Source organism: Papio anubis, chromosome 16 (assembly GCF_008728515.1).
Source record: "Papio anubis isolate 15944 chromosome 16, Panubis1.0, whole genome shotgun sequence".
NCBI classification, from domain to species: Eukaryota; Metazoa; Chordata; class Mammalia; order Primates; family Cercopithecidae; genus Papio; species Papio anubis.
In genome coordinates this window covers 55,094,949-55,107,357 of record NC_044991.1, presented here as the reverse complement: position 1 = coordinate 55,107,357, position 12,409 = coordinate 55,094,949, and the positions used below count along the sequence as shown (strand labels likewise).

At 39.7% G+C, this 12,409-nt stretch overlaps 1 protein-coding gene across 3 annotated transcripts in view; it reads right to left on the bottom strand.

Moving 5' to 3' along the window:
• Positions 1-12,409, bottom strand: part of C16H20orf194 (chromosome 16 C20orf194 homolog) — a 166,953-nt gene that overhangs the window by 145,593 nt on the left and 8,951 nt on the right. The gene's annotated exons all lie outside the window — the stretch shown is intronic.

The window sequence follows — 12,409 nt, the reverse complement described above, 5'->3', positions numbered from 1 at the left end:
TCAACATATAAAAATCAACTGTAATTTTTTTTTTAGAGACAGGGTCTTGCTCTGTTGGAGTGCAGCAGTGTGATCATAGCTCACTGCAGTCTCTAACTCCTGGATTCATGGGCTCAAACGATCCTCCTACCTCAGCTTCCTAAGTAGCTGGAACTACAGACACATGTCACCACACAAGCTAATTTTGAAAAAAAAAAAATTTGGAGAGACAGGGTCTCACTTTGTTGCCTCCCTAAGCTGGTCTTGAATTCCCAGCTTCAAGTGATCCTCCCACCTTGGCCTTCCAAAGTGATGGGACAATTGTAACTTTATAGGAAACCAAAATTTAAAATATAATACCATTTATAATATCTTAAAAATTAAATACCTAGTTATAAACCTAATAAAACATGCATAGAACTTACATGCTAAAAACTACAAAACTCCGATTAAAGAAATGAAAGAAGAATTAAATAGACATACCATGTTCATGGATTAGGAACCTCAACACAGTACTGATATCAATTCTCCCCAGTGTGATAAGTTTTAACACATATGAAAATCCAATTTTTTTTATAGATGTAGAAGAGATTATTCTAAAATTTACATAAGCCAGGAACAGTGCTACTTGTCTTAGTCCCAGCTATTAGGAGGCTAAGATGGGAGGATCACTTGAGTCCAGGAGTTGGAGGCCAGCCTGGGCAATATAGTGAGACCTCATCTCTTAAAAATAAAATAAACAAATAAAACTTATAAGGAAAAGCAAAGGAACTAGAATAGCTTAAAATTTTTCTGAAAAAGAAAAAGTGGGAGGAATCACTGTACCCAATGTCAAGACTTACTGCATAGCAAAGTAATCAAGACTGAGTGGTACTGGCTAAGGGACACACATATAAGTCAATGCAATAGACAGAGTAACCAGAAACAGACCCACACAAGTACAACTAACTATTTTTTAACAAAGGCACAAAAACAATTTAATGTTGGATGGATAGTCTTTTCAATAAGTAGAGCTAGAGTAACTGGATATCCATAGGCAAAAACATAAACCTCAACCTTATACGTTATACAAAAATTAAAGCATCATAGATCTAAATGTAAAATTATAAAATCTTTGGAAGAAAACAGAAGAAAATATTCTGGATCTAGGATTTGGTGAATAGTTCTTCACACCTGACACCAAAAAGTGTGATCCAGAGCAAAAAAAATGATAATGTGGACTTCATTACAATTTTAAAGTTTTGCTATGAAAGACTCTGTTGAGAGAAGGAAAAGACAAGCTACTGACTGGGAGAAAATATCTGCAAACCACATATCTGAAAAAGAACCTTATATGGAATACATAAAGAACTCTCAAAACTCAACGGTAAAAAAAAACCCAATTAGAAAATAGGCAAAAGGTATGAAGAAACAATTTGTCAAAGAGGATACAGAAATGGCAGAGAAGCCCCATGACAACATGTTCAACATCATTACCCATTATGGAAATGCAAATTAAAACCATGAGATATTACTATACATCTATTAGAATGGATAAAATGAAAAATAGTGACTTCCAAACAGTGAGAATTCAGAGAAACTGGATCACTCATATATTTCTGAAAGAAATTACAGAAGACAGCAATAAATGAAGATACCCTATGTTCATGCATTGGTAGACAATATCGTTAAGCTGTCAAAGTTACCCAAAGCAATTTACAAATTCAGTGTAATCCCTTCTCAAATCCCAATGATGTTTTTTACAGAAGTAGAAAAATCCATTCTAAAATTTATATGGAATCTTAAGAAACTCTGAATATCCAAAACAATCTTGATAAAGATCAAAGCTGTAGAACTCACACTCCCGATTTTAAAACTTATTACAAAGCTACAGTCATCAACAGTGGGTACTGGCATAAGACAGACATACAGACCAATGAAACAGAATAAAGAGACCAGAAACAAACCCTCACATACCTGGTCAAAAGATTTTTGACAAGGATGCCAAGACCACTCAATAAGAAGTCTTTCAAACAAATGGTACTGGGAAAACTAGATATCTAAAGAATGAAGTTGGACCTTACCATACACCATATAAAGAAATTAACTCAAAATGTATCAAAGACCTAAACATAGACCTAAAACTATAAAACTTTCATAAGAAAACAAAAAGGAAAATCTTTGTGACATTGGATTTGGCAATGAATTCTTGAAAATGACACCAGAAGCCCAGGCAACAAATTAAAAAATATATAAACTGGACATTTAAAATTTAGAACTTCTGTGCATCAAATGACACAACCAACAGAGTAAAAAGACAACCCATCTATATAACTCAACCACCACCACCAAAAAATTCAATTCGAAAATGGGCAATGAAGCCGGGCAGGTGGTTCATGCCTGTAATCCCAGCACTTTGAGAGGCCAAGGTGGAGGACCACTTGAGCCTATGAGTTTGAGACCAGCCTGGGCAACATAGGGAGAATCTGTCTCTACAAAAAGTAAAAAAATAAAATAAAATAAAATTAGCTGGATGTGGTAGCACGTGCCTGCAGTTCCAACTACTCACAAGGCTAAGGTGAGAGGATCATTTGAGCCCAAGAGGTTGAGGCTGCAGTGTGAGCTGTGTTCACACCACTGCACTCTGGCCTGGGCAACAGAGCAAGACCCTGTCTCAAAACAAACAAACAAACAAATAAAAAAAGGGCAAAAGACATTTCTCCGAAGAGGATATGGAAATGGCCAAGCACATGAAAAGAAACTCAACACCACTAATCATTAGAGAAATACAAATCATAACCATAATGAAATATGACTTCATATCCATTAGCATGGCTACTACCAAAAAACTAAAAAATAACAAGTGCCATCAAGGATTTGGAGAAATTAGAACCTTTGTGCACCATTGGTGGGAATGTAAAATGGTGCAACCACTATGGAAAACAGTATGGCAGTTTCTTAAAAAATTAAAAATAGAATTATCACATGATCTAGAAATTCCATTTCTGGGTATAAATTCCAAAGAATTGAAAGCAGGGACTGAAAGAAATACTTGTATACCCATCTTCATAGAAGCACTATTTGCAACAGCCAAAAGATGGAAGCAACCCAAAGTGATAAACAAAATATGATATATACACACAATGGAATATTACTTAGCATTAAAAAGGAAATTCTGACACATGCTACAATATGGATGAACCTTGAGAACATTATGCTAAGTGAAATCCAGCCATAAAAGTACAAATTCTGTATGACTCTACTTTTTTATGAGGTACTCAGAATAGTCAACTTCACAGAGACAGAAGGGAGGTAGAATGGTGGTTGCCAGGCGCTGGATGGGAGAGGGAATGGGGAGTTACTGTTTAATAGGTATAGTTTCAGTTTTGCAAGACGAAAGGTTGTGTGGATGGATGGTGGTGATTTTAGTTTAACAATGTGAATGTCCTTAGTGCCACAGAATTGTACACTTAAAAATAGCTAAAATGGTAAATTTTATGGTATGTGTATTTTTCTTGTTTTTTTCTTTTTTTTTTTTTTTTTTGAGACAGAGTTTCGTTTTTGTTGTCTAGGCTGGAGTGCAATGGTACAGTCTCAGCTCACTGCAAATTCTGCCTCCTGGGCTCCAGTGATTCTCCAGCCATAGCCTCCCAAGTAGCTGGGATTACAGGAGCCTGCCACCCATTCCAGCTAATTTCTTTATATTTTTAGTAGACACGAGGTTTCACCACATTGGCCAGGCTGGTCTCAAACTCCTGATCTCAGGTGATCTGCCCTCCTGGCCTCCCAAAGTGCTGGGATTACAGGTGTGAGCCACTGCACCTGGCCTCGATATGTGTATTTTAACACAGTTGTTAAAAAATGGTCTTTGAGATGGGGTCTCACTCTGTTGCTCAGGCTGGAGTGCAGTCGCTTGATCACGACTCACTGCAGCCTCAATTTCCTGGGCTCAGGTGATTCTCCCACCTCAGCCTCTTGAGTAGCTGGGATTACAGGTGCACACCACCACACCCAGCTAATTTTTCTATTTTTTGTAGAGACGGGGTCTCGCCATGTTGCCCAGGCTTGTCTTAAACTCCTGGGCTCAAGCAATCTGCCACCTTGACCCCCCAAAGTGCTGGATTACAGGCGTAAGTCACCGCACCTGGCCAATTTTTAAAATTTTTTTTTTATTATTTATTTATTTATTTATTTTTTTTGAGACGGAGTTTCGCTCTGTCGCCCAGGCTGGAGTGCAGTGGCCGGATCTCAGCTCACTACAAGCTCCGCCTCCCCGGTTCACGCCATTCTCCTGCCTCAGCCTCCCGAGTAGCTGGGACTACAGGCGCTCGCCACCTCGCCCGGCTAGTTTTTTGTACTTTTTAGTAGAGACGGGGTTTCACCATATTAACCAGGATGGTCTCGATCTCCTGACCTCGTGATCCGCCCGTCTCGGCCTCCCAAAGTGCTGGGATTACAGGCTTGAGCCACCGCGCCCGGCCTAAAATTTTTTTAGAAGTTAAAAAAAGTCAGCTGGGCATTGTGGCTCATGCCTGTAATTCCAACACTTTGGGAGGCTGAGGTGGGAGGATCAATTGAGGTCAGGAATTTGAGACCAACATGGGCAACATAGCAAGACCCTGTCTCTACCAAAAAATAAAAAAGAGAAATAGTTTTTTAAAAGTCAGCATTATATAAAACAAAAACAACAGAGAGGGAAAATTCTTATAGTGTAAAAGGGATTAAAGAATAACAACAAAATGCAATCTATGAACTTTAATTTTTTTTTAGAAAAGAAAAACAGGCCAGGCATGGTGGCTCACGCCTGTAATCCCAACACTTTGGGAGGCCAAGGCAGGAGAATCACCTGAGGTCAGGAGTTTGTAACCAGCCTGGCCAACATGGTGAAACCCCGTCTCTACCAAAAATACAAAAATTAGCCAGGCGTGGTGGCGTGTGCCTATAATCCCAGCTACCCAGGAGGCTGAGGCAGGAGAATCACTGGAACGCGGAAGGCAGAGGCTGCCGTGAGCCGAGATCACACCACTGCACTCCAGCCTGGGCAACAGTGCAAGACTCCATCTCAAAAAAGAAAAAGAGAAACAGAAACAAAAACAGGGAAACATCTGTGAGACATCTAAGAAAACTTGAATATGGACTGTGTATTTGATGCCATTAGGGATCTACTGTTAATTTTCTTAGGTATGGCAACATTATCATGGTTATGTAGTAGGATGTCCTCTATCTTAGATGCATAAGGAAATATTTAGAAGTGAAATGTCATGATGTCTGCAACTTACTTCAAAAGGGTTTAACACAGAAGAAGACAGATTGAGGAAAAGAAAAGAGACAAACCACATATGGCAAAATGTTAAAAATTGTTGAATCTATCTGGTGGGTATAGCAAATATTCATTGTACTATTCTCTCATTTTTTTTTTTTTTTTTGAAGACAGAGTCTCATTCTGTTGCCCAGGTTGGAGTGCGATGGCACAATCTTGGCTCACTGCAACCTCTACCTCCCGGGTTCAAGTGATTTTCCTGCCTCAGCCTCCCTGTAGCTGGGATTACAGGCGCGTGCCACCATGCTCAGCTAATTTTTGCATTTTTAGTAAAGACGGGGTTTCACCATGTTGGCCAGGTTGGTCTCAAACTCCTGACCTCAAGTGATTTGCCCGCCTTGGCCTCCCAAAGTGCTGGGATTAGAAGTGTGAGGCACTGCGCCTGGCCTTCTCTCACATTTTATATATGGTTTGAACACTTTCATAATAAAAATATGGGGGTGAGAGGAAAGAAAGTCTCAGAAGCAGCAAGGCTGAAACAGAAAGACGATCAAGATTAAAGTAAGAAAAACTTTTTCTGGGCAATGAAGATTGCCTGCCTTTCCCCACTTTTTCATGTTTAGTAGAAGGCTGATCTCGCAATCATTCTCTGCACTAGAAATAGTTCATCGAGTTGGTCCTCTGGCCCACTTCCCAACCCATCATACAGTAGGCTGCTTTGCTGCCAAGGTTACCCAGAGCTCTCTGGTTTTCAAAGTTACAACCAGCAAGTGACAAAAGCATGAAAAGGTCAGGTGACCAAAAAAAAAACCAGCTCCCCAACTACTGCTGTACAAAGCCAAGACAATACTGAAAACAGTTTCCTTTCCACAACTATGTTATCCAAATAAAGTGCAAGCATATAAAAATGCTGAAAGACCTTCTTCTCAGAAATAAATTGTCCTAATTAGTGTTTTATTTTATTATCAAATGGTGAAACTAAATTCTTTCTTTCCTTTGTATATTTTCTTGCTTCCCAAATTTAATTATTAACCAGAAGATAGTCTTTTATTCATCACTGAACCATGAAATGTGTCACTTAATTATTTACCTTTTAATTAAAAAAAAGAAAACCTAGTAAGTATTTAAAAACCCACAATGACTCCCAGCAGCCGGAATTAACTACCGTTAACATAGTGGCATATTTGCATTTTTCCACATTACGGCTTTTTAAAATTATGTATGTTGAATATTTACTGTCTATTTTGAGGGACAAAAGGGAATATTACCTAAAATCTAAAGTCATCATTGATCCTCACCCCCTAGAGGTCACCACTATGAGTTTGCTGTGTATCCAACCAGTCTTTTTTTCTTCTTTTTTTTTTTTCTTGAGACGAGGTTTCACTCTTGTTGCCCAGGCTGGAGTGCAACGGGGTGATCTTGGCTCACTGCAACCTCTGCCTCTGGGGATCAAGCGTTTCTCCTGCCTCAGGCTCCTGAGTAGCTGGGATTACGGCATGCGCAACCATACCTGGCTGATTTTGTATTTTTAGTAGAGACGGGTTTCTCCACGTTGGTCAGGCTGGTCTTGAACTCCTAACCTCAGGTGATCTACCCGCCTAGGCCTCCCAAAGTGCTGGGATTAGAGGCGTGAGCCACCACGCCCGGCCATCTTTTTTCTTTTAGTAGAAATATTCAAAGATCGGGCACAGTGGCTCACGTCTGTAATCCCAACACTCTGGGAGGCCAGGCATTCAACACCAGCCTTCGCAACAAGACCTCACCTTTACAAAAAATAAAAATAAAAAAATTAGCCAGGCATGGTGGTGTGCGTCCGAAGTCCCAACTACTTAGGAGGCTGAGGTGGGGGAATCACTCGAGCCCAGGAGTTCCAGGCTGCAGTGACTGCGCCACCGCACTCAAGCCTGGGCAACAGAGTGAGCCTCTATCTATAGAAAGAAAAAGGAAGAAAAAAATTTTTTCAAACATATGCCATACCCAGCAATGACACTGCCCTCTATCCCCCAGGTCTACCTGAGCATGGCTGGCACATCCTGGGTAGACAGTCCATGGTCACCAATAACTTTATAAGTTTCACCTTTAGAAGACGCATAGACTCAGCAGACCCAATAACACAGCTTACGTCAAAGATGCTGCTTTCATATTATAACTTATTTCTGATTTTCATTGGATTCAGACTCAGAATTTAGACACGATAGATGACTGACAGACGACAAGAAGAAACCAAGAGCTAAACAGATGTAGTTTGCCGAAGATCACAAAGCTAAGTAAAGATTAACATCATCAGAACCTAAATGACCAGGTACCCTGACTCTGAACTTTTTCTTTCTGCTGAACCCCACTGCTTTCCTGACAATAAAGCCAGTCATGGGTATAATATACTTGAATTCTAAACAATCATCTCTGTTCTTCCCATCTTACATGTAAATAGTTAACTCACTGCTCACTGCTATTATAACAACTGCTGCATGAACAGCCAGTATGTTTTCCTGTTTGTTTATATTTCATTATCCTGCTTCCCTGGAAACGAAGAAAAAAATTGGAAATTTTATTTTTACCCAGTTTTTCTCCAAGATTGATGCTTTCTTTATCTTGAAATTAAACAATTAAAATACTATATATTCTTCTTATATCCTGTACACTTTGTGTTTTGAATGTTTTACAAAGTGAATCCTCATATACCATCTGATTCATCTCATAGAAAACTGACACGAACAATTTGGTATGCAACTCTCAGTAATACATAGTTTGGGTGTTTTTTTGTTGGGGAAGTATTTATTTTTACATAAACAAAACAATAAAATATGTCACTGCTCTGCAACATGCTTTTTTTCACTTAACATTACACCTCGGAGATCTTTCCAGCTTAGTACATAGAACTGAATCTCATTTTTAAAACTGCTGGCCAGGTGCGGTGGCTCATATATGATCACTAATGATGTTGAATACCTTTTATTTACTTATGTATTTATTTATTTATTTATTTATTTATTTTTGAGACAGAGTCTTGCTCTGTTGTCCAGGCTGGAGTAAAGTGGCACAATCTTAGCTCACTGCAACCTCTGCCTCCTGGGTTCAAGCAGTTCTCCTCTTGAGTGCAGGAGTTCGAGACCAGCCTGGTCAACATGGCAAAACTCTGTCTCTACAAAAACTTAGGCATGGTAGTCACAGGGGCATGCCTATGGTCCCAGCTACTCAGGAGGCTGAGGTGGGGAGATTGCTTGAGCCCAGGAGGTTGAGGCTGCAATGAGCTGAGATCGAGCCACTGCACTCCAGGCTGGGCAACAGAGTGACATCTTGTTTCAAACAAAACAAAACAAAAATAAAAAATAAATCACATAAAACTGTTGTACTGTGTTCTTTTGTTTTTATTTAACCAGCTGCTATGATTGAATATTCAGGATTTTTACTCTTTATGTTTGCTATCGCAAACAATGCTATGGTGAGCAACCTTTTATGTCCATCTTTGGCACAAACACAAAAGTTTCTGCAAGGAAGAGATCTAAAAGTAGCACTGCCAGGTTAAGAGGTGTCTGCATTTTAAATTTTGATAGGTGTTGCCAAATTGTTCTTTTAAACCATTTACCTATAATATGCCAGAGTACCTGTTTCCCACAAGTTTCTAAATTATGTGTTACCACTCTTCAACTAATGCCAAATTAGTGGCTAGAATTCTGAGTTACAACTCACACTTCCCTAATTGCAAGGGAAGTTGTCAAATGTTTATTGATTATCTACATTTCTTTTTCTGTGAGTGCATAGTCATATTCTTTACCTACTTTCTAGTCAGTCATTTGAGTTTCTTCAGAATAATTTACATATTTCATCATATTTTAAAAGTGTATTGGGCCGGGTACAGTGGCTCACGTCTGTAATCCCTGAACTTTGGGAGGCCGAGGCAGGTGGATCATCCGAGATCAGGAGTTCAAGACCAGCCTGGCCAACATGGTGAAACCTCGTCTCTACTAAAAATACAAAAATTAGCTGGGTGTGGTGGCACATGCCAGTAATCCCAGCTACTTGGGAGGCTGAGGCAGGAGAATCACTTGAACTTGTAATTTGAATGTCATCAGGAATCTGATATGGACTGGCTGTGTCCCCACCCAAATCTCATCTTGAATTGTAACTCCCATAATTCCCATGAGACATGGGAGGAACCTGGTGGGAGGTAATTGAATCATAGGGGTGGGTTCTTCCCTGTGCTGTTCCCATAATAGTGAATAAGTCCCATGAGATCTGATGGTTTTAAAAATGGGAGTTTCCCTGCACAAGCTCTCTTCTCTTGTCTGCTGCCATGTAGGATGTGCCTTTCACCTTCTGCCATGATTGTGAGGCCTCCTTAGTCATGTGGAACTGTGAGTCCAATAAACCTCTTTCTTTTGTAAATTGCCCAGTCTCAGGTATGTCTTTATCAGCAGCATGAAAACAGACGAAAACAGAGTCCGTTGCATTTTTTTTTTTTAAAGAACTTGCTAAACTCTAATTAGTCCTAACAGTTTTGTCTGTTGTCTTAAGTTTTCTGGTTAGTAAATCAAAGCAGTTTTCTCTCTTTTTTTATTTACAATTTATTTACAGTTTTTATTTCAACTCATTAATTCATCAACTTTTTATTGAGCACCTACTGTGTGCCAGGCACTGTTCAGAGCACTGGGGATTTAGCAATGAACAAAAGGACAAAAAATCCTTGAAACACAACCAGAACTTAATTTTAAGGGAGGGAGGCGTGAGGGAGGAGAGACAAACTAAATAAGTAAAACATACTTGTCATATGGTGATAAGTGGGAGGTTGTGAGTCCTAAGAGGAGGGTAGAGTGCAGTTTAAAAGATGAGGAAAGGCCTCATCAAGAGTACCTTTGCATAAAGACCTAAAGGAAGTGAGAGCACAAGCTATGCAGCAAGGGCAAAAGCCCTGAAGGGAGTGTCACTGAGCCTGTGTGGCTGGAGCAGAGTAGGTGAGGAAAAGAGTAGCAGATGAAAAGGAAAAAAAAAAGTATGTGTGTGTGGGGAAGATTAGTTAAGGTCTAGTACTTGATTATTTCAGCTTTTACTTGTAGTGCTTAGAGTGCTTCAAAAAGAGGTATGACATAAGAAAAGATGTACATTTTAATAATATCACTCTATTTGCTGTGTTGAAAACGGACCGAAGGGGGATAAAAGTTGAACCTGAGAGACCAATTAAGACTCTACTGCTGGAGAGGCATGGTGGCTCATGCCTGTAATCCCAGCACTGGGGGAGGTCAAGGAGGGCAAGGAGTTTGAGACCAGCCTGGGCAACATGGCAAAATCCTGTCTCTACAAAAAACACAAAAATTAGCCAGGTGTGGTGGCACACATCTGTAGTCCCAGTTAGTCAGGAGGCTGAGTTGGGAGGATTGCTTGAGCCTGGGAGGCAGAGGTTGCTGTGAGTGGAGATCACACCACTGCACTCCAGCCTGGGTGACAGAGTGAGACCCTGTCTCAAAAAAAAAAAAAAAAAAAAAAAAGAGTCTACTGTAATAATCCACTCAATAGATGATTATTTCTTTTGCTTATCTTACTACATTAGCTGGAACCTTATTATATTAGCGGTTTAAATCAGGAATGAGTGTTAAATTTTAAGCAGATTTTTTTGGGGGGAGCATCTACCAGTCTATTAACTTCATTAATAGATTTCCTAATAATGAACAATTCTTGCATTTCTTAGACAAAGCCTACGTGTGCATGAAGTAGTACTGTTGTTTTACCATACTTCTAGATTCAATACACTATTGTTTTACTTATGATTTTTGTATTTGTAGCTCTCCTTTGTGCTTTCCTAATCAAGTACCAGGACTATGCCAGCCTCAGAGAATGAGTGGGAAAGCTTTCTGAGGACTATACTCCACTCAGCACACTTTCCATTTCTATCTCTCCTGGTAATACATCCTGTGACCCTTCCAGGCCAGTGTCCCATCATGATTTATCCAGGTGCAAGTCAGGTCAAGTGGAGTCCTTTCCAGGGCTCTCACTCTAAAGCTAGAAGAGAAATGGCCTCCAGGATCACGGTGCAGGAAGAATGTGGTTTGGGGCTACGATAACCATCTTCCCTGCCTTGGGGAAGATATATTCATAGGAGAATGCGCAACCAGGTAGTGAGAAGCAGATGAGAGACAGCATGGACAGAGTTAACGGTTCTGATAGCAGAGTCTTGGCTCCAGTCCCTAAGGCACTAGTTCCAGCAACTCTTCCTATAAGTCTATCTCCCCACTATCCTTTCCAGTCAAATAAGCCAATACATTCCACTTTTTACTTAAATCCTTTGAATTGGATTTCTGTCACTTGCAATGGAAAGCATTCTTAATATAAAATCAATCCCAGGAAGTATATAGGGTTGAACCATACTGGTGTCTACACATTATTTTGAAAAGCTTTAAAAAAAATTGGAAGGATAGAGAAAAGGATCTGCCTTATATAAGGCATATATAGCACATATATTAAGTATAGAATCTAGGTATGGTATATACAAATGTTCACTGAACAATTCTTCAAACTTTTCTGTACTTTTGAAATGTTTCACAGTAAAATGTTGGTGGCATTTGGGAATCAACAGCACAAGTAATAAAAGCCATATTGGCATTAATCTAGACTTTAGGTGCTGATTAAAAAGAGCTCATTGTAGGACTGCTATGGGTTTAAGAAAACTGGCCCTGCATTAACGCAGCAATCATTTACCTCCCTTTGCAAAACTAGAGATATGGAGAAAAGGCAAAAAGGTGGGATGTCCAGTAAGGCAATAAATGACACTTCCCACTGATGTCTTTGCTGGAGGAATAACCTGCAGTGGAAAAAAGCTAGCCAATGTTCCTGCTGTCATAGCTAATACATGGTTGACCGATGACCATAAGGTGTCTCAAACTGAAGGGACAAACACACAGACACATGTGATATGCCTGAAGAATGTGCTTGCATCATTGAATTATTCAATGATTTAAATTTTCTCCCAGTACTTTCATGTAGCTTACTAGACCCATTAGTAATCCTAAGCAATGTAAACTTCATTCCACACAGCTACCTCCCTGGTAAAAATAAACAGTTGACTAATCCGTATCCATTCTCCTCTTCTTTCTTAGTAGAGTACAACTTTATTTGGGGCAACAATAGGTCCAGGTCCTTTGCCTCCAGAGTTGATCAATGTTAGACATACACAGAAGTCATCAAGTAGAAGCTTCCAAG